Below are 22,879 nucleotides of genomic sequence, written 5' to 3' on the forward strand. Positions count from 1 at the left end.
GTTTTGTGAACATTCTATAATGCCCCCTGGCAAACCCTAGGCTATCTTGCCACTCAGTCTGGAAGACTGGTCAATGACAGTGAACCACAGTGCCCTCCCTCAATAAAGCTAAGTCCCTTTTGATATCCGGCAAAACTATAAAGAAAGATGGAAGTTACTGAACAAACCTGTTATAATTTCCCCAAAAAGCAGAGTCTGAGTTAGAGATTAGTGTGTTGGAAGTACATTAGGGAGTGCTCTTGGAATCAGTCCTTGTGACAGAAGGACAGGAAGCACAACAGCAGACGGAGATGTTAGAGCACAGCGCCCGCACCACGAATGGCTTACCTGAACCCAGCAGCGCTGGGACACGGGGACGTTCCTTCAGCGTGGTCCAACGTGAGGCTGGAGCAGGACCTTTATAACTTTCATTCATTGGACAAAGGCCGCCCTGGAAAAGGAGCGTGGCCATGAGTAAGGGAATTCCAAGAAAGAGCGGACGGATCACTGTTTTCAGCTAGCATCATTCTCAGCAGCTGGGAAAATAAGTCGTCCCCACCTAAAGGAGAAAATGGGGAGGCGGAGGCGGGGCCACAGGATCCACTACAAATCCTTTTTACATACATACAGAAAGTGTTCCAAGGATATCCTTAAGTTAATATCCCAAATTATGAGGCCATATTTCTCCATCATACAATGGTGAAAAAAAATGGAGACAACGAAGAGCCTTAAAATTTCCTTATCTAACACAATGACCATAGTTATAAACTAAGTAACCAGTATTTTAAAACTCAATTTTTAAAGAATTCATCTCTTTCTTCTCTGGAGTATCTTAAGCTTCACAATCTTTCCCAGTTATCTCCGCAAGTCCCCCCAGGGCTTTTAAATGTGTGAGGAACAATTAGGCCCATGCATCTTTTTTTTTGTTTTTTTTTTAAAGATTTTATTTATTTATTTGACAGACAGAGATCACAAGCAGGCAGACAGGCAGGCAGAGAGAGGGAGAGGAGGAAGCAGGCTCCCTGCAGAGCAGAGAGCCAGACGCGGGACTCGATCCCAGGACCCTGAGATCATGACCCGAGCCGAAGGCAGCGGCTTAACCCACTGAGGCCCATGCATCTTGACAGCCTTCTCGTCAAGGCATTCAGTACTTTCCTGTCTTGCCAGTGCCCTGCGCTGTCAGGCGAAATAGTCTAAACTGATGGGCATTTTGAGCCTCAGAGCGCTGGGCCTGCACTGTGAGGGGAGGGGCGGAGAGAATTTTTCTTTCTTATTCTGGGTTACAATTTGTTACAAAGTGCCATAAAAGTTGTGCTTGTGCCCAGAGTCCCTTCAAATCTTCCTGGAAAACGGATCCTATAGCTTTGGTCCATGTCTCTACAAGAAAACTAAAAACCAGTTCATGAAGCCAGATAGGAAGGCAGATACGTTGTTTTCCTGGTCGCCTTTGCCAACCTTAATTTTTGCTCTTACATCTCCTCTGTCTCCTTATGCATATTAATTCATGCAAATGTATTTGCAGAGACCTCAGATCCATCATCACCACAGACTACTTTTGTTATGGCAACTGTAACAAATATTTATTTTAAGTAAAAAAATTTTTTTTCATTTGTTTTGCAATCTTTTGTTGGAAGGCCAGTGCCTTTATTTTGAATTAGTACCTACTAACCAGAATTTAAATATTTCTCTTTTGTATTAACTACACCACAAACCACATAAAGCATTGTCTATGATTTTTACTTATGGTCTCTTTCAAGTAGACAGATTAATTTCAGAGGCATGTATAAAATAACTTACATGATATATATATATATATTTGGACCTTTTTACTTTCAACCTTTTGTGTAACTAAAACAAGTCTCTTATAAGCAGCATGGAGTTGTGTGTGTTTTTAATACAAATTTAATTATTTTACTCTTCTAAATATTTAGCCCATTTATAGTCAGTGTAATTACTGGTACATTTGAGTTTAAACCTACCATTTTATTATTTTCTTTTTATTGTTAGTTATATATGCTTCCATGATGTTTAGTGGTGACTCTGATATTAGGCCATGTTAAGTCTGGTACAAATGAATACTTTTGCTATTTCCTACAAACACAAATACTTTAGGACTCAACCTCTATCCATTCTTTGTGCTTTTGAAGTCACTTGGTTTGACTGATAGGTGTCTCTTAATCCCATAAGACACTATAATTGTATATATATTTTTAAATTTTATTTATTTATTTGAGAGAGAGAGAGAGATGAGAGAGAGCATGAAAGGGAGAAGCAGACTCCTTACAGAGCTGGGAGCCTGATGTGGGTCTTGATCCCAGGACTCCAGGATCATGACCTAAGCCAAAGGCAGTGGCTTAACCAACTGAGCAACCCAGGCGCTCCTATAATTATATTTTTATGATTTATTTTAATCTTTCTATTTCTCTTCATTCCATTTTAACTTCTTTTATGTCTTCCTGCATCCCCATGCTTCCATATGGGGTAATTTTTCTTCTGCCTGAAGAACTCCCGTTAGAATGACTTTCAGTGAACCTCTGCTGGTAATGAAGACTCTCGATATTTCATGGCTTGGAAATGTCTTTATTTTACCTTAATTTTAAAAGATAATTTTACCAGAATCAGAATTTGAGGTAGGAAATTCTTTTGTCTGACGTATTTGAATATGAGTTCCACAATCTACTGCCTTCCATAATCTTTACTGAAAGTTGTTATTGTTTTCTTCTTTGAAATCAAAATCTCTTATCTGGCTGCTTTTAAGATTTCTCTTCTTTTTGGCTTTCAGTAGTTTTTTTATGAATTTCCCTGGTGTGACTTTCTTCATATTTTCCTACCTGGAATTCATCAGACTTCTTTAATCTATGGCTTGATGTTTGTCAGCAGTTTGGGGAAATTAATAGCAATTATCTCTTCAAATATTGCTTCTACTCCACTCCTGTCTTTCTTCTTACCCGGGACCGCATGTACACATTTGTCAGACTCTCTCACGGTGCTATATGATCCTTATATTCTGTATTTTCCTGTCTCCTTTTATATTTTATCCCAGAGTGTTTTACTCACTTATCTTCCAATTTACTTATACTATTTAAGCTATGTATAATCTGCTCTTAAATTCGTCTACTTATTTTTAAAACTCAGTTATGAAGGAGGGCACATTTTGGGTGCAGCACTGGATGTTATACATAAACAATGAATCCTGGGACAAACAAAACCTATATATATATACATATATATTATATACAAATATATACAAGCTATAACAAAATTATATACAAACTATAACAAAAACTAATGACGTACTGTATGGTGACTACCATAACATAATAAAAAATAATTAAAAAAATTAAACTCAGTTAATGCATTTTTATTTTAAAATTTTGATTCAATTATAGACTCCAGTTCTCTGCTAAAATTTTTCAACTTTTCCTCTATTTTCTCAAAAATAGTAATCATAACAATTTAAAAGTCCATGTCTGGTAACACTAGTAAATATTTCTCCTATAGGTCTTTTTTTCCCCGAGTGTCTTTTTTCTCTGCACTTTTGCTCATTTGGTCTTGCCTACTGGAATGTCTGATAATATGTTATGAAACACTATGACTGTGTATAGAATATTTTAAAAAGAGTCTACAGCTTTTAATGGTGTAATCTCCCTGCACAAAGCATTTACTTTGCTTTTGGTGGCCATTAGCCTAAGCAGATCACATTATTCTAATCTGGGACTAAACTGACTTTAGAGTTTTAGTTTCTGCAAGGGCTGATTCTTCCTCCAGGTTTGTAACCCTTTACGGGTCCCAACTGAAAGTCTGGTTATTTATCAGATCCTTAACACCTTCACAGACTCCAGTATCTAATTTTTGTCTCTTCAGTCCCATAAATCTGCAAAAGCTGCAGTTTCTTAATTTCTTGACTGCTTCTAAATTGGGGAATATCTTAATGGGGAAACAACACCAAATGCTATGGCCATCTCTTTCTTCTATTATTTTTAAGGTCTTCAACCCTCAAGTTCTAGCTGCCTAATTATGGTTTCCCAGCGCCATCATAATTTTCTAAATTTATCTTCCATTCACATTTTTGTTTGCATGTTGATCAAATACAAACTATTCTGTCCTGGCTGGAAGTGAAAGCTAACTGTTCCTTTAAAGATGATCACCCTAACGTCTATCATGTCTACATTGAACTGAACACTTTTTGAGAGTGCTTAACTCACAAACACTTAACAATGACAACCTTCAAATTAATACTTAGGAATAATACCTAGGAAAAGATCTTTTTAAAGCAACATTAAATATGTGTGATTTCTTATTCAGACTGCTAATGAACTTTTAAATGTAAACTCTTTACATAGTCCACTCTTTCAGACAAGGCAGTGATAAACATCTTTGGATGTATACCTTTGTGTCATGATGTCTTGATTATTTCCTGAGTCGACTTCTGAAAGCATAATTCCTTGGTTAAAGTTGTAGACATTTTAAAGCGTTGCCACGTTTTTGCCCTCTTGTCTCCAGAAAAGTTTAACTATTTGCATGCTAATAATTGGACTTAATTTTATGTGCGTATCTATAACTTTGTGCATTTTTTAATTTAAGAAGAAACAGGAACTCATTGAACACTACATCAAAAACTAATGATGTACTATATGTGGGCTAATTAAGTTTAAATTAAAAAAACAAAGAAGAAAAGGGAAAATATTCGTATCCTGGAAAATACTTTTCCCCACCCATCATCCAGTCATAAAATTTACAAAAGGAGTTTTTATTTTATTCTTCACACACAGCAAAAAATCTCTTTGAGCTTGATTCAAAATATATTAAATTTCATCCATAAAGATCTTTTATTCCTAGCAACATGTTTGAGTTTATATCAAAGAGGGAGTCCCCGGGAAATTCATGTTGTAATCTTAAATGACGCAGTAATTGCCGAAGTAGCGCTCTGGTGGGAAAAGTCTAACAAATAGAAAAGTAACTTAAACTTTTGCAGGAGGTGTGACATTTTCCACATACCTGGGTAGCATGACAGCGCTTGACGCAGCTTTTGTTGCCACCCGTTGGCAAAACTCCACGTGCGTGTGTGCCATAGAAGTCAGTATATACAGTTCGTACGAGGGAGGAAAAGCTCAAGTTCTGCGCTTTGGACTGACAGGAGCAGATGCCGTGTGGCTGTCCCTTTAAACAGCTGCAGGAGTGCGGGGTGGCCTAGGGCGCCTCAGCCAGCGAGGCTCATTTTAAATTACCAGGCCCGTCTATTATGAAGTGCTGAAAAGAGAAAGAAAAACAAATAATAAAGTTACAAAATAAAGTTTATTTTATCAAAATTAAAACTGCTTCCTTCTCTCCACTTGAGAGCAACCTTGGGAGGGAGAGGCCTGAAGATTACATCGCTCTAATCCCTTAGCAGTTAGTTCCACAGCGGGAGGCGTCCGCTGCAGACACAATTATAGGGTTAGGAATGTTCACAGCTCTGGGACCTGATTGGCTGACTACTCCGCAGGGCTTTTGAATCCAATGTTTATAGGTCTAAATGAGAGCAAAGAAAGGAAAATGGTTCATAAAGAGGGTCCCAGAGCATGTATTATTGAAATAGCAGATGGAAATATTATATTTTTGAAACATTCTTTCTGGAGAGAAGTCTTAGGAAGTGTGTTTTGGTAGGACACACTGAGCCAAAAGTGGAGGCTGGACGGGAGGAGAGTTTTGTTCTCAAATTTTTGGTGTCAGCAGTACCCAAAGCCAGTGCTTTCCCCAGAAAGGGAAATGCAGGGCCGCCTCGTGTGTTTGCAGTTTCTGTTCTACGTGACAGAACCAGGGGAAGAATCCTAGAAGATACCTGATTGTCACTGCTCAGCGTGTGAGTCTGGTCGTCTGCATGTTGACCCGATGGCTCTGCAGACAGCGTGTGGCCTCCTCTTCCTGAACTACTCATGCTTCCTAAAGTGACTGAAACCTAGGCCAGGATCCAGGGCATCGTCTCAGAGAAGCTGGTATGGGCCACCTCACACCTGATGACATTTTGGTAATGGGTGGATGAAGCTGGTAGCCTGGGCACCACGCGAGCTGTGTCACTGACCGCTCCGCACGGTTTACAGAGTAAACATGGAGGCTCGCGATGCCAGGCAAAGAGCAAGAAAGCAGGCGAAGGGCAAATAAAAAATTCATCAGACTTGCTTTATTTTCCTCTATGTGGGAGCCTGTACCCAGGACAGAATCAATAGTTCAGATTTATTCTGTTGTGTTTCCAGGAAAAATACCCCACTGCTAAGCCATCAGTTTGAAGTGCTCATGGTCAGTCCAATTTCTCTGCCATTTAGCTCTCGGGACATGGTTCAGTTACTTTGCAGGCCTCAGCTATTAAGTGGATCTGCTACACTGTGACGTGATTTAGTACATGGCCACGGGCAGTTACTTCGGCCAAGGAAAGAGAAAGAATTCACAGTAACAGAATTATTCTAACCTTGAATCTAGACATGCTCTATGTCTGTGACAAGGGTCTGAACGCAATTCCTGGGTAAGTGTATTCTTACAAGGAATGCTCTCTCTCTCTCTCTCTCACACACACACACACGCACACACGCACACTCGCACACACACACACACACACACGCACACACACAGCTAGCGTAGGAGAAGGGGGAATGGTTATGATGCAATAAATAAAGGAAGTTCACGCCCGCTGAAGTCCAGGCTATTGATACTTGCTGACCAGATGATGAAGGTATTGGTAACAGTTTGAGAATTTAGTTTTTGTATTTAGGCTCTCAGCATCGAACAATAGTCCGTTAGCAAAGGCTAAAAAGCCAGTAATCTATGGCTTCTGCAAAATCAGAGGGAACAATCAGAGGGTCACCTCTGCCAAAAGAAAGAAGCGAGAACGAGAGAAAGAGACTGCAACTCATTCCCACCCCCCCGTGGGGCCACGTCAGAGCAAAGGAAAAAAATGCTTTAGTAACGGCTCCTTGGGTGACAGCATCTGCTCAGGGAGTTGGCTCAGGGGGCTCAGGAGCTCAGGGTTCCAGCCAGCAGCAGAAAGGACTCTTGGCAAAGCTGCTTCCTGTGCCTCTTTTGATCACAGGGCTCGGGCTTGGAAAGGTTTTCACCAGTCTTGTGGGTTCCCGGTCGTGCGTCAGTTCTTTCTGGCGGCGACACTTCAGTGCCTTCGGGCCGCCCCTGTGCTGAAGGCTCCCGGCTCCCAGCGCGTCCTCTCCAGCTTTGAACTAGACTCCAAGGACACTGCTGGCTGCAGCAAGAATCCCGAGCCAGAGGCTTGCAGCTGGGAGGCTAGCATTGCCCTTCTGGTGATGAGGAAGTTGGAGGAGGAAGAAATAGGTCTCATGGAGTCACAAAAAGCTCGCTGAAACAGTGAAGCGCAGAAAATGATGGATGTTCCCAGACAGTCTCCTTGCAAGGACTGTCTGCCATGGGGTCACCGGGCCACAGGCTCAAATATAGAGATCTCCAGTCTAACCTCAGACCTGCCAGACCAGAATCTCTGAGTGGGGACCGGTAATCTTTTTTTTTTTTTTTTTAAAGAATTTCCTTGTAATTCAAAGTTTCATCACTGCTAGTGTCATAGGCCTAATTCCATAAATTAGGAAACTCGGGCCCAGAAAAACTGGATCACTTGGCCAAAGTAAAACAGATAGCCTGAATGTCACATGGTGCTCTTTCCACTGTACCATACTGTTACCTGCTCTGTTTTTGTGGGGCTGTAATTGGGCTTGGGTGTCATGTTCCTAACCATGGACTGTGATCCCGTATCTCTCTCTCTCCAAAGAGGACCCATTCTGCTTCCATAGGGCCCCTTTCAAATTGCACTACCCTAGACTCAGGTAGTACTAGAAGAATATGTAGGTTCTAAGAAGCTATCAGAAGAGGTAGTACTTTTGTTCAAAAATTCAAAAATTTTGTTCAAAATTTCAAAAAATTTCATTCAAAAGTTTTGGGGACATCTATAGAGCAAGGTTTCTGCTGCCTGATTTGAAGGAGTGGTGCAGAGTGGTAAGGGTTGACAAGAGGACCAAAAATTTCCCAAGGACAAATGAATGGTTTCCCTTTTGTAACTAAATGGTTTCAGAAACACTGAATTTTGCAAAGGATCAGAGCCATCATAAGCTGAAAATAGTACCAGGAATAATATAGGCTTCTGTCACTCACATGTTACACACTAGAGTCTGGACTGTGCCAACAGGCAAGGACTATCTCAGAGAAGCCAGACTTCCATGCGATTAAATACTCAATGGCAAATGCTTGGAAGATATTTTTTAGGGTGGAAGAATAAAACTGTGTTTGGTGATACAACTTCTGGAATCAGGTCTGTCTGAATAAAAAATCCCAGACCTACCACTAACTAGCTGTGTGGGCTTGAGGACGTTATTTAATTTCTTTGAGTCTTAATTTTGTCATCTATAAAATGAAGCCTAAAAGGACTCTTACAAAATTAAAGTGTGGGAAGTGGAAGGAATTAGTGATGGGACGCTGAAGTTATTTTAAAAAAATAAATAAATTGAAGGCAAAGTGAAAGAATGCAGGTGAACCAAAATTATCCAAGGAGAAATACACCTAGACTAGTAAGTCCAAAGGACTAACAAACTAAAAACCACTTGTATGATAATTAACCTAAAGTCTCAAGCTGACTGATTTTTACCAAATCCCAAATTCTGTGCCCAGAGAAAAACTCTACCCAATCCTAAGAGTGTGTAAAGATCATTGAACATGGCTAGAATATATGTATTGGGTAAACTCCATCAGATTAAGGATTTTTAACCTTTTTTTTTTTTTTTTTTTTTTTTGGTCCCCATTCCTGTTCCCAGTGCTCAGCTGTGGAAAGAATGAATGGATTTGTAGGAGCTAATAGGGACCAAAAGCCTCAACACCTCAACAAGGGAGGAGGCTAATGAATATTTAAGTGCTTACGGAGACAGGTATTTCTGGGTGTTGGTCTGTCCGGCGTGCAGCTGGGCCAAATCTATCAGCCATGACAACCAAGGGATAAAGAAAGTTGCCCTGTTGTATTTCTAAAATGCCTTAAACTGTGTGTTGATACCAAGAAAGCTGGGGAACGATGGCCTGGAGCAAAGTTCTGATATTAGTAACAAACTGCTCAATTCATAAAAAGTATTACTATTATTATCTCAAATTAGATGACATCCTAAGAAAGCTAAAAGTTTGCCCTGAACATTCCCCAAATGTCACCACAATATAATGGAGACCTGGAGGACACGGGTTGGAAGTAGACAGCAATTTAATAAATCCTTCTCGTGGGACAGTTGGGTGGCTCAGCCAGTAAGTGTGGAAGTCCTGGGATCGAGCCCTGCCTCCAGCTCCCTGCTCAGTGGAGAGCTTGATTCTCCCTATCCCTCTGCCCCTCTCCCCACTTTCTCTCTAATAAATAAATAAAATATTTAATATATAAATAAATAAATCCTTCTTGTATTAGAGTTGAAGCCCAAAGCCATTACATGAAGGGAGGAAGGGAGATAGAAAAAGAGACGGAAGGAAGGAAGCAAAGAAGGAAGGAAGGAAAGAAGGAAGGAAGAAGGAAGGAAGGAAAAGAGGGAAGGGGGGAGAGTAGAGGTAAGAGGGGAAAAAGGGAGAGGAAAGGAGTAAAGGAAGGAAGGAACAGAAATATAAATACCGAAGACAGCACAGAACCAAACACTTAAACCAAATTGTAAGCAATTACAAACATACAGTTATTTTCTAACTTACTTTCTCTTGAAATCTCCTTTGCAGAGCAAGTCGAGTTAGTGACTATGAAATGAGTCGAACTGCCACAGAGAACAGAAGGAGCCGCCCCTTCACAGCTCTCTGAGAACCCCGCGTGCCTTGGTCTATGCAAATGATACGGTATGTTGGTTATGAGTGCGCGCTCGGGGTCGGACAGATGCTTTGTCCCTCACTAGTTCTGCGACTTCAAGCAAGTCATTTATCCTGACTGGGCCTTTGTTATTTTGTTTTTCTGAAAAAGGAACATAAGCATACAGACCTCACAGGAATGTTGTAGTTTGATCCAGAAACTGGTACATTCGAAGGCTCAACAAAGGGTAGCCATCACTGTCATCATCACCATCATTAATACTGTTGAGATATTCATGTATCTCAGATGCGTCACTTAACAATGTGTTATAGGGTTTAGTTTGAAAAGGGACCTGAGAGATGTACTCATTGCTGGTGTCCTTGGGAGAAAGACCTAAAAGCTGAATTCCCCTGCAGCCGTTGGGACGGCTATAGCAGCTGTTATATATAATCGTGTTCTCACAAACTGCATGCAACTTCTGCTATACTTTGCAATCTACCTTCTGGTTACACACAATAGATTTTACCTTTTGCTGATAGAGCAACAAAAGCAAAGAAAAATGAAATACTTGGCTTGGGTTCATACAATGAGCCATAATTATCATAATTCCCCAAATCCCAGCCCTGGGTTCAGCCAGACAAACTAGGGTTTCCATGAGGTTTAACAGTGAGTCAACCCTAGAGATATCTGGGACAATTTTAAAACGATCCACATATACTCACATTTTCTATGTTGTACAAAAGTGAACTGAAATGGAAAAACAGGGAATACAAAACAGTGTAGTAAAAGAAGTAAGGAGTCTTTTTGGTTCTGCTGTAAAAACAAGTAGATTTGATTCATGAGCCATAGGAAGATTATTCTGCCAACAGAGAACCGAAAAAAGTGAGGTCAGTTTTAGAGAAAAATGATTAACATTGCCTGTGTGGTTACTAGGTGGTTGCATGGAGACCCCAAATTTTTTTAAATAAAATAAGAAATATTGAGTCAAATTCTGGAGAATAGAATAGAAAGAACACAGAAGTAGGAATGAGACCTGGCTCTGTTCGTCAGAATTTAACTCCTTTATGGAAGTCACATAGTTGCTCCAAAGGAGATACTGAATTTAACCCTACAGAAGGCTTATAAGGGCACAATAAAAGTGGTTGTTTTTTTTTTAAAGTATTTTAAAAACCTCCCACGTTCTCTCCCCCCACAAAAAACCTGGAAAAAATGTAGCCCCAAAGCCCATTCTCTTTTACTCACAAATAAGTGTTTTTTAACTGCTAGATATTAGATGTTATCAAGTATACAAAGACTTATAACACATGGATTCTACAGTTGGAAAATTCAGAGGGTAAACATTAAAGGATATAATTATATAAAGATAAATCAAGACATGATTTGATAAATTACTAAAAGATTTCCATAGAAGACTGCTGTAGAAATCCATTCGTGTTGACGAGAGGCTGCTGAAAGCTGGAGTAATCAAGGAAGCAAAATAAAAGGAAGTTGGATTTGAGCTCAGACATGAAGGATTTAAATCATTAAAATGGAAGTGTGGGGGGATTATATTATACTGAAGGGTTAGAAATTTACCTCGTGGACATGGGAGTATCTAAAGAATTTCACATGGTAATGAATCTTTGGGAAGAGTCATCTAGGAGAAGTGGTTTGGAGGGGAAAAAAGCAAGAAGACTCACTAGAAAACACTTGTGATAGTTCATATATAATAACAAACGGAATGCCGTGATGGTTGTGGGAATGAAAATGAGGCAAAATATGTGAGAGATCTTCTGAGAGATTTTTGGGGAAAAAAATCTGCAAAATCTGACAATTGATTAGGTGGAGAAAGTAAAGATCAGGATAAAACTAGGCAAGACTGACACTGTTTTTAAGATTAAATTTAGAAGAACATGGTACCATTTACAGACCTAGGACATCAAAGGAGAATATTTTGGCAACTTTCAAAAAATAGAATTTTAAGTACAGTGTTCAGGGAGTGCTAATAGCTCTAGAAATTAATACTGGCAGCTATGCTCAGAGATGTCAGAAGAAATCGAGGGTAGGCTAGGAACCAAAGAATTGAAGGCCATATTTGACAAATCCCAACTGTCTGTAAATAAACCTACCCTGTAGACAAGGCATCATCCACTATGACATAAGCAGCATATCCACTTCACATGGCCTTAGAAAAATGAATAGCACAATTTGCTAAGATGTTACCAAAACCCAAGTGTCCTAATGTCATGCAGGTTGTATGTGGAATATGTCAACAGAATAACTTGCTACAGTACATTCTAAGAATGATGATTTATTGTCCTAATAACTAATGACAAGTACGTTAACAATTATGGTAGGCAGAATAATGGTCCCCCAAAGATGTCTATGTCCTAATCCTTGGAACCTATAATATATGACCTTACATTGTAAAAGGGACTTTGCAGAGGTGATAAAGTTAAGAATCTTGACCTGGGGAGATTATCCTGGATTATACCAGGTGGTCCCCATATAATCACATAGTCCTTTTTTAGTAAAAGAGGGGTGCAGGAGAGTCAGAGTCAGAAGCAGTTTTGAAGATATTATGCTTCTGATTTTGAAGATGGAGAAAGTGGACATAAGTCAAAGAATGCAAGAACCGGGTGCCTGGGTGGCTCAGTGGGTTAAGCCGCTGCCTTCGGCTCAGGTCATGATCTCAGGGTTCTGTGATCGAGTCCCGCATCGGGCTCTCTGCTCGGCAGGGAGCCTGCTTCCCTCTCTCTCTCTCTCTCTCTCTCTCTCTCTCTGCCTGCCTCTCTGTCTGCTTGTGATCTCTCTCTGTGAAATAAATAAATAAAATCTTTAAAAAAAAAAAAGAATGCAAGAACCTCTAAATGCTGGAAAGGCAAAGAAACACGTTATCTCCTAGTGCCTCTAAAAGGAATGCAGCCATGTCAACATCTTGATATTATGAACTTCTGACCTATAGAACAGCAAAATAATAAATTTTCATTTTCAAAGCCATTAAATTAGTGGCAACTTGTTACAGAAGCAATAAGAAACTCATACAATAACATAACATGTATTTTCTTAATAATACATACTCATTGCAGAAAATTTAGAAACTATAAAAAGATTTTGAAATGATATAAATATCAAACTTTCCTGGACATGATCGAATAACTAGTACCTGACTTGCCTTCCTGTCATAAACAACCAGGAAGCTGGACAAAGTACAAAAAAATATAAAAAGCAAGCCTTTTCAGACACAGGGCTCCACTCTCTACAGGAAGTGAGAGGGAAAAGTGAGCTCTGCAATCCCTCAGCTTTCTTTCCGAAAACCTTTTGAAGACCACATTTGAATTTCAGTCATCCAGAAGGGAAAGAAATCTTTCTGAACACCCATAGAATGGAGTAGAGACTTGAGAAGGACTACACCTTAGTTGTAGGACTAGACTAACTAAAGAGGAAAGGCAACTCTAGACTTCCATTAAAGAAGCTTTGAAATAATGAATACTGTTATGCTGAAAATAAAAAATAAATAAAAATAAAAAGACAAATGTATATTGAGAAAAAAAAAGAAGCTTGGAAATATAACCCATAACCAAAAGAAAAATGAATCAATAGAAACAGATGCAGAAATAATAGAGCGGTAGAATTAGCAGACAAGGATATTAAAACAGCTATTATAATCATAAATTTAAAGTAAAACATAAACATAAGAACAAGAGAAATAGAAACTGTGATGAATCAAACTGAACTTCAGAGATGAAGTTCATCTCTAGAACTTCAACAGATAGGAATAACCTCAGATTATACATTCCATAAGAAAAGATCCATGAACTTAAAAACCTGAGAGAAACTGTCTAGACTCTAGAACACAGAGAAAAACGGCTCAAGAAAAGGCAAGACTTAATGACATGTAGGACATCATGTGTTAATATACATATATAAATGGATTCCCAGTGGAAAAACTGTTTGAAGACATAAAGGCATAAAATTTCCCAAAATTGATAAAAACTATAACCCATATATTGAAGAAACCCATATACTCAAGAAGCAAAAGAAAACCAGAGGAAGGTACATCATTATCAAGCAGCCAGAGAAAAAGCCACATTACATACAGGGGAATATAAGAATGACTTAACGACTTCACACTAGAAATAAAAAAGCAAGAAAACAATAGGACAGTACATGAAAAGTGCTGAATGTAAAATATGTTCACTTAGAATTCGATATTTAGAAAAAATAACTCTTAAGCATGGGGTAAATGAAAACATTTAAATATGAACAAAAACTGAGAGAAGTTGTCACTAGCAAATATCTACTAAAAGAAATATTAGAGGTGCCTGGGGGGCTCAGTCACTAAGCATCTGCCTTCAGCTCAGGTCATGATCCCGGGGTCCTGGGATCAAGCCCTATATCAGGCTCCCTGCTCAGCAGGAAGCGTGCTTTTCCCTCTCTCACTCCCCCTGCTTGTGTTCCCTCTCTCACTGTGTCTGTCTCTGTCAAATAAATAAATAAAATCTTAAAAAAAAATACTAAAGGCCATACTTCAGACTCAAGGAATACCAGAGAAAAACTTGGATCTATTAAAAAAAAAAAAATTTAAAGCCGGAAATACACCAGGTTCCGTTTACTTGCCATTTATTTTGTTTTTAAAAAAAATCAACCATTTAAAACAATAACATATTTGGGACCTCATACACAGAAATGCACCTATGACAATATTGGCACAGCAAATGAAAGTATATGTACTGTGGTAAGGATGTTATATTACACACAAAGCAGTATCCTATTATTTAAAGGCGAACCTTAAGAAGTTAAAGATGTATACTGTAAACCTTTGAGTATCACTTAGGAAAATAAGGAGATACAGCTGGCCATTTTGATTAAAAGGCAGGAATTACACTGGAGAAAAAAGCAAGGCAAAATTATATACTATCTAAAAGAAATGCCTTATTTATTTATTTACTTCTTTACTTGTTTATTTTTGAGAGAGAGTATAAGCGGGGAGTGGCAGAGGGAGAAGGAAAGAGAGAATCCTTAAGCAGACTCCACACTCAGCATGGAGTGCCATGGGACCCTAAGAACATGATCCAAGCTAAAATTAAGAGTCAGGTGCTTAACTGACAGGAACACCCAAAAGTCTGAGAAGTGCATTTTTAAAATATTTTAATTTAAATTAAATTTAATTAACGTATAGTATATTATTAGTTTCAGAGGGAGAATTTAGTGATTCATCAGTTGCATACAACACCCAGTGCTCATTTCATCAAGTGCCCTCCTTAATGCCCATCACCCAGTCACACCACCCCAATTCTCTTCCAAAAACCCTGTTTGTTTCTTATGGTTGAGAATCTCTTATGGTTTTTCTCCCTCTCTGTTTTTGTCTTATTTTGTTTTTCCTTCTCTTCCCCTATGTTCATCAGTTTTGTTTCCAAAATTCCACATAGGAGTGAAATCATAAGATATTTATCTTTTTTGGACTGATTTATTTTGCTTAATGTAACTCTAGTTCCATCCATCTCATTGCAAATGGAAAGATTTTCATTCTTTTCGATGGCTGAGTAATAATCCATTATATGTACATATAATATACATATTTTTATGTATACACATGTGTATAAAATATATACATATTTTACTTTTTTATCCATTCATCTGTTGATGGACATCTAGGTTCTTTCCATAGTTCGGCTATTGTGAACATTGCTACTATAAACATTGAGGTGCATGTGCCCCTTTGAATCACTAGATGTATATCCTTTGCATAAATACCCAGTAGTGCAAATGCTAGATTGTAGGGTAGCTCTATTATTAACTTTCTGAGGAACCTCCAAACTAATTTCCAGAGTGGTTGCACCAGTTTGCATTCCCAGCAACAGTGTAGGAGGGTTCCTCTTCTCTGCTTCCTCACCAGCATCTGTTGTTTCCTCAGTTGTTCATTTTAGCCATTCTGACTCGTGTGATGTGATATCTCATTGTGGTTTTGATTTGTATTTCCCTGATGCCAAGTAAGGTCAAATATTTTTTCATGTGCCTGTTAGCCATTTGTATGTCTTCTGTGGAGAACTGCTTCTTATGGGTTTGTTCAGGTTTTCCCTTTCTTCCTGCTTCAGTTTTGGTAGTTTATGTTTCTAAGAATGCATCCATTTTTTCCCAAATTGTTTAATTTGTTGGCATATAGTTGCTCCTAATATGCTCTTATAACTGTATTTCTTTAGTGTCAATTGTGATCTCTCCTCTTTCATTTATGATATTATTTATTTGAGTCCTTTCTCTTTTCTTTTTGATAAGTCTAGCTAGGGGCTTATGAATTTCATTATTTCTTTCATAGAACCAGCTTCTAGTTTCATTGATCTGTTCTACTGTTTTTTTATTTCTATTTCATCGATTTCTGCTCTAATCCTTATTGTTTCTCTTCTCCTGCTGGTTTAGGCACTTGTTGCTGTTCTTTCTCCTGCTCTTTTAGGTGTAAGGTTAGGTTGTGTATTTGAGACTTTTCTTGTTTCTTGAGAAAGGCCCGTATTGCTACATACTTTCCCCTTAGGACTTCCTTTGCTGCATCCCAAATGTTCTGAACTATTGCGTTTTCATTTTAATTTGTTTCCATGAATTCTTAAACTGTTTGTTAATTTCCTGGTTGACCCATTCATTCTTTAGTGGGATGCTCTTTGACCTCCATCTGATATATCTTCTGATATATCACTCTGGATTCACATCTCTACACCTTCTGTCTTCCAAGAAGTGGTCACTTTTCTATTTGTAGAATTGCAGCATTTCTTTTCTCAGATCTCTGATTGATTTTACAGGTGTCCAGAATGATATATAGCTGAATTCCAGAGACTGATGAACTTAGGGTCCATACTCCTCCACCATCTTAACTCCTCCCCCCACCAGAAATGCATTTTAAATATAAAGACAGAAATAGGCTAAAGGTAAAAGAATGGATAAAGACAAACGAGGGAAACACTAATCATAGGAAAGGTGATGTGGCTATATTAATACCGAAGTGTACTTTGGAATAAGAAATATTAGCAGAAATTTAAAGACCATTTCATAATAATAAAGGGATAGGTTCATCAAAAAGACATATTCCTAAATGTGTATATAGTCAATAACAGAGATTCAAAAACTCATTAACATGAAAGTAGAAATTGAAAAATCCAAAATTATAATTGGATGCAAAAACACAGTTCTCCTAGCAATAAACAATTTGACAGAAAATGAGTCTGGAAGGTTTGAACACAATCAAAAAACCTGAAAAACAATTTGACAGAAAATCAGTCTGGAAGGTTTGAACACAATCAAAAAACCTGAAAACTATTTGACAGGATAAACATTTTTTTCAAGTATAAATGGAACACTTATCAAGATAGACCATACACAAGGCTATAAGAAAAGTCTAGAAAAATTAAACAGATTAAAGCCATACAGAATATATTCTCTGACCTCAAGAAAATTTAAAAATTAACTAATAACACAAGATATATGAAGGTCATTATATATTTAAAAATTAAACAACATACTTTAAAATAAGAAATGAATTTAAAAAGAACATTACAAAGCAATTAAGACAACATTTCAACTGTATGAACAGGAACACACTATGTCAAAATTTGTGGGATGCAAAGAAAGCAGTGCCTGGAGATAAATTACAGTTATAATGCTTATATTGGAAAGAAAGAATGTCTGCCATCAGTGATCTAAGCTTTCATTTTAAGAAGCTAGAAAAAGATTATACTATTAAGCATAAAAGAAATGCGAAAAAGGAAACAATAAAGAGTAAAATCAGTAAAATAGAAAAGAGAAAATCAACAGAGAAAAATTAAAACTCTAAAAATAACTTCTTTAAAATACCAAGGAAAATTATGAACACTTAGCTAGTTTGATTAGGAAGAAGAGGCAGAAGAAGAAGGAGCAGCAGCAGCTTAGCCACATTGAGAAACCTGGCCTGTGATACTTACTTCAAGGTAGTGATTTGTTGTGAGACACATTATGGTTAACTGGCTTCTTAGGAATTAGAGTAAGATATCAAGGAACAGGTAACAAAAGATAGTTGCAAAATGCCTATAGAAGGCCAGTTCTGTTGCTGGTAGACCCTTTGCTTCATTTAGTTCCATAAGAACTCATCTACAAACATTGGTGGTAGGAGCTAGGTTGGACATGAATTGTTCCACTGAGTCCTCATGGTTCCCTCTCCTTGTTCCTTCAGTTATCTCTTAGATGTCTCTTTACCAGAGAGGTCTTCCTTAGCCTCCCTATGCAATTTAACAATCTTCCTGGCTCCTACACACACACACACACACTTTCTGTCTTATTAAGCCTTAGACTGATACATTTTTTCTTCATAGCACTTACCACCACTGACATCTGCCATACATACCACCTCCACCACTTGGGAGAAAGTAAGCCCCACAAGGGTAGGGAGATCAGGGATTTTGTTATGTTCACCATGATATCCCTATTGCCTGGAATGTATCTGTTCACAGTAAGCAAATGACAGCCTCACAGTAGGTCCTCAACTATTTGTTGAAAATTTGGAGAAATAATACAAGGTTATTATTGAGTTTGAGAAGAAGAAACCAAACCAAAACAAAGCACACAATTCCTGGAAAAGAATTAAAATGTCTACAGGAGATATTTGTTAGATAAGAGTTGTATTTAAATTTTTTTGTCATAAATTTATGATGTAAACTCAACACCTACCTCACATTCTCTACAAAATCTTTAGTTAAATGTACAATGATTCGGTCTTGGATCAAATGTGAAATGGGATGAGGTATACTACAATTCTGACAAGGGAAATAGAATCAAACAGCAGATTTTTTAAAAGTACTTCCTGATTTCTTTGTTCTTAACCATAGATAAAGTTGTAAAGAATGATTCATGAGTGGTGAGGACAGTCTCTTCAATAAATGGTGATGGAAAATTGGACAGCTATATACAGAAAAATTAAACTCGACCATCTCATACACCATACACAAAGATAAACTCAAATGGATGAAAGACCTTAATGTGAGACAAGAATCCATCAAAATCCTAGAGGAGAACATAGGCAGTAACCTCTTTGACATGGGCCACTGTAGCTTCTTTCAAGACAAGTCTCCAAAGACAAGGGAAACAAAAGCAAAAATGAACTTTGGGGACTTCATCAGGGTACAAAGCTCCTGCACATTAAAGGAAATAGTCAGCAAAACAAAGAGACAACACACAGAATGGGAGAAAATATTTGCAAATGACACCACAGACAAAGATATCCAAGATCTATAAAGAATTTCTCAGACTCTTTCCACAGTTTGGTGACTGTGGCCATTGCTGCTATAAACATTGGGGTACAGATGGCCCTTCTTTTCACTACATCTGTATCTTTGGGGTAAATACCCAGTAGTGCAATTGCAGGGTTATAGGAAGCTCTATTTTTAATTTCTTAAGGAATCTCCACACTGTTTTCCAAAGTGGCTGCACCAACTTGCATTCCCACCAACAGTGTAAGAGGGTTCTGCTTTCTCCACATCCTCTCCAACACATGTTGTGTGGAAAGAACCAAGATGCCCTTCAACGGACGAATGGGTAAGGAAGATGTGGTCCATATACACTATGGAGTATTATGCCTCCATCAGAAAGGATGAATACCCAACTTTTGTAGCAACATGGATGGGACTGGAAGAGATTATGCTGAGTGAAACAAGTAAAGCAGAGAGAGTCAATTATCATATGGTTTCACTTATTTGTGGAGCATAACAAATAACATGGAGGACAACGGGAGATGGAGAAGAGAAGGGAGCTGAGGGAAATTGGAAGCGGAGGTGAACCATGAGAGACTATGGACTCTGAAAAACAATCTGAGGGTTTTGAAGGGGCAGGGGTGTGGGAGGTTGGGGTACCAGGTGGTGGGTATTAGAGAGGGCACGGATTGCATGAAGCACTGGGTGTGGTGCAAAAACAATGAATACTGCTATGCTGAAAAGAAATAAAAATTAAAAAAAAAGAATTTCTCAGACTCAACACACACACACACACACACACACACAAATTCAAGTCAAAAAATGGAAAGACATTAACAGACACTTCTCCAGAGAAGACATACAAGTGGCTAACAGACACATGAAAAAATGCTCATCATCATTAGCCATCAGGGAAATTCAAATCAAAGCCACACTGAGATACCACCTTACACCAGTTAGAATGGCAAAAATTAACAAGGCAAGAAACAGAAAATGTTAAAGAGGCTGTGGAGAAAGGGGAACCCTCTTACACTATTTGTGCATATGCAAGGTGGTAGGTACAGCCACTCTGGAAAACAGCGTGGAGTTTCATCAAAAAATTAAAAATAGAGTTACCCTACGATCCAGCAATTGCAATACTGGGTATTTACCCCAAAGATACAGATGTAGTGAAAAGAAGGGGCACATGCACCTAAATGTTCATAGCATCAATGTCCACAATAACCAAACTGTGGAAAGAGCCAAGATGCCCTTCAACAGATGAATGGATAAAGAAGATATGGTCCATACATACAATGGAACATCACTCAGCCATGAGAAAGGATGAATACCCAACTTTTGCATGAACATGGATGGGACTGGAGTAGATTATGCTGAGTGAAATAAGTCAAGCAGAGAAAGTCAATTATTATATGGTTTCACTTATTTGTGGAACATAAGGAATAGCATGGAAGACACTGGGAGAAGGAAGGGAAAAATGAATGGAGAAAATTGGAGGGGGAGATGAATCCTGAGAGACCATGGACTCTGGGAAACAAACTAAGGGTTTTACAGGGGAGGGGTGAGGGGATGGGTAAGCCTGGTGAAGGTATTAAGGAGGGCATGTATTGTATGGAGCACTGGGTGTTACATGCAAACAATGAATCATGTAGCATTACATCAAAAACTAATGTACTGTATGGTGAGTAACGTAATAATAAAACAAAAACAAAAACTAAGTTGGGATATGAAAAAAAAAAATGATCCACTACCCGTGATTAAGAGTACATGATTTTTCACTTACATACATTATAGGCATAGTTACTATACTTTTCAGTGTCACACAAGAGATATAAGAAGAAAATGAATTTTATCACAGCATACACTAGAACTGTAAAAATAACCAAAGGTACCGAAAATAACTGAATAATAACTTAAGGTCTTAAAATTCATAAACCATTCAAGTAGTAAGTCTACAAACCCTTGAAAAGCTAAACATGATTAATGAAGACAATTTGACATGATTGTATTTCCTATTTTTAAATTTTATATTAAAATCAATTCAGTTCCCAGACTAGGTAAGGCTGAGATCACCATAAAATGAGTATCTTTACAGTGAGTAATTTTTTTACGATTTTCTCATAATAACACATTTTACAGATTCCTAGATTATGGTGGTAATAAAAATTCTAGTTGATTGCTTATTAGCTCAAGGTTGATGTCTAATAAAATCAATAACTACCATTTTTCTGAATTTTAAGATGCCTTGACTGTCATAGGCACCATTAATTTAATAGCAACTGTGGACAGAAAAACAAGTAAGCAAACTTACTAAATATTCACACTGAATATGAGATGCATTCCAACCATGAAAAAATAGTCAAATATGGGCAACGTGCATCTTAACATTGAGGAAATACTGTACTTTGAAAATAGAAGACTTGAATTCAGCAAGTTCATTGTTCACTGGTTTTGAAATCTGTATTTTGAAAACTGAATCTTTTGGCTCAGTTGTCCAACTCTAGAAGACCATTCTGGTCTCCCTCATGAGGCAGAGGAAGGGAAGGGCTGAAGAACGGAAGAGCAGACCAGATGACCTCTGAAAGAGTTTCTAGCCCTTGGGCTCTAAGGTTGTGGTTCCATGTTTCTTGATGATACAGTTATTGAAAAGAAGAAGATCCGAATTTGAGTAGTTCATGCAAACACTTTGTGTTGATTTTCATTCTCTTCCAAATCTCAATCACAGTTCTCAGGAAATTTCTACCCTTGTAACCCTTGATTTTAAGAGGGTCCCTGAAGTTGTTGATTTTAGGAGTTGGTAAGTCATTCTTTCTACATAAAATCTTCGAAGACAAGCTCCGATAGCTAAAGTAGACACAGCTTCCAATGAGCAGGACGGCAGCTCCACTTCTAATAAGTTAATCCAATGGTTTTTGTCATGAGCAAAACAAAAAATCATGTTTTTAATCATACTAAAAGGTCTCTGCATCTTGTTAACATCTGGAGTTCAATCACTTCTGTGCTAAAAACTGGGGACTGCTTCAGCAGGGCATAAATCTTGCCCCTCATTGTACATGTGATCCAGATGCTAGAGGAGAATTAACGTTCGTTTGTAACACATCTGGTGTCGGCAGCTTTGAGTAAACTCTAATAGAAAGAGTGCGGAACTAACGTGGCATTACACCTTCCCTCGGGCCAGGGGTTCTAGCTGAAGGTAAAAGCCTGCAGGTGTCCCTTGGGGCTTAGCAATAAACCGCACTAATCAGCTCTGGCATTGTGTTAAGTGCAGGGTGTTTTGAATTTTCCACAGAAATTTCACAGCCCAGTAATTCTATATTCCACCTGTCTGCTTTTGACAACTCTTTAGATTTGCCGCCATCTTGGAACTCCAAATAAAGGGAAGGTCCAGAACCACCGTCAGGGTTGGGCTACCCCAAAAGCTGCAGGAGGGCAGATTATGACCAGAGCTGTCATGAGCAAATGACAAGACTAGCCTCAATGTAGCGTAAGTAGGGGCTGATATTCTGTGGAGAGAGGCAGTCTGGCGGGGTTGGGAGAGCATTCCCATTTGAATTGGGACATCTGAGCTTAAGTCCCATTTCAGGTGTGTGTGCAAAAGTCCAAAATTATCTGGGTCACAGTTTCTCACAAGGATAGTTGAGAGGTGATGGCTTTCTGTAACAAAAAACTCAATCCTAAATTCTTTTTTTTTTTTTTTTCCCAATTTATTTATTTTCAGAAACAGTATTCATTATTTTTTCACCACACCCAGTGCTCCATGCAAGCTGTGCCCTCTATAATACCCACCACCTGGTACCCCAACCTCCCACCCCCCCGCCACTTCAGACCCCTCAGACTGTTTTTCAGAGTCCATAGTCTCTCATGGTTCACCTCCCCTTCCAATTTACCCAAATTCCCTACTACTCTCTAACGCCCCTTGTCCTCCATG

The 22,879-nt window shown here is 38.4% G+C and overlaps 1 long non-coding RNA gene across 2 annotated transcripts in view; it reads right to left on the reverse strand.

Moving 5' to 3' along the window:
• LOC122918477 overlaps positions 1-22,879 on the reverse strand; it is a 95,463-nt gene that overhangs the window by 23,102 nt on the left and 49,482 nt on the right. For both annotated transcript variants that reach the window (XR_006386613.1, XR_006386612.1), the window contains exons 2-3: positions 4,978-5,229; positions 328-430 (exon numbers count right to left, since the gene is read on the reverse strand). This is a non-coding gene — a long non-coding RNA (uncharacterized LOC122918477). The remainder of the gene's footprint in view (positions 1-327; positions 431-4,977; positions 5,230-22,879) is intronic.

The sequence above is a fragment of the Neovison vison genome, chromosome 10, assembly GCF_020171115.1.
Source record: "Neovison vison isolate M4711 chromosome 10, ASM_NN_V1, whole genome shotgun sequence".
Lineage (NCBI taxonomy): Eukaryota > Metazoa > Chordata > Mammalia > Carnivora > Mustelidae > Neogale > Neogale vison.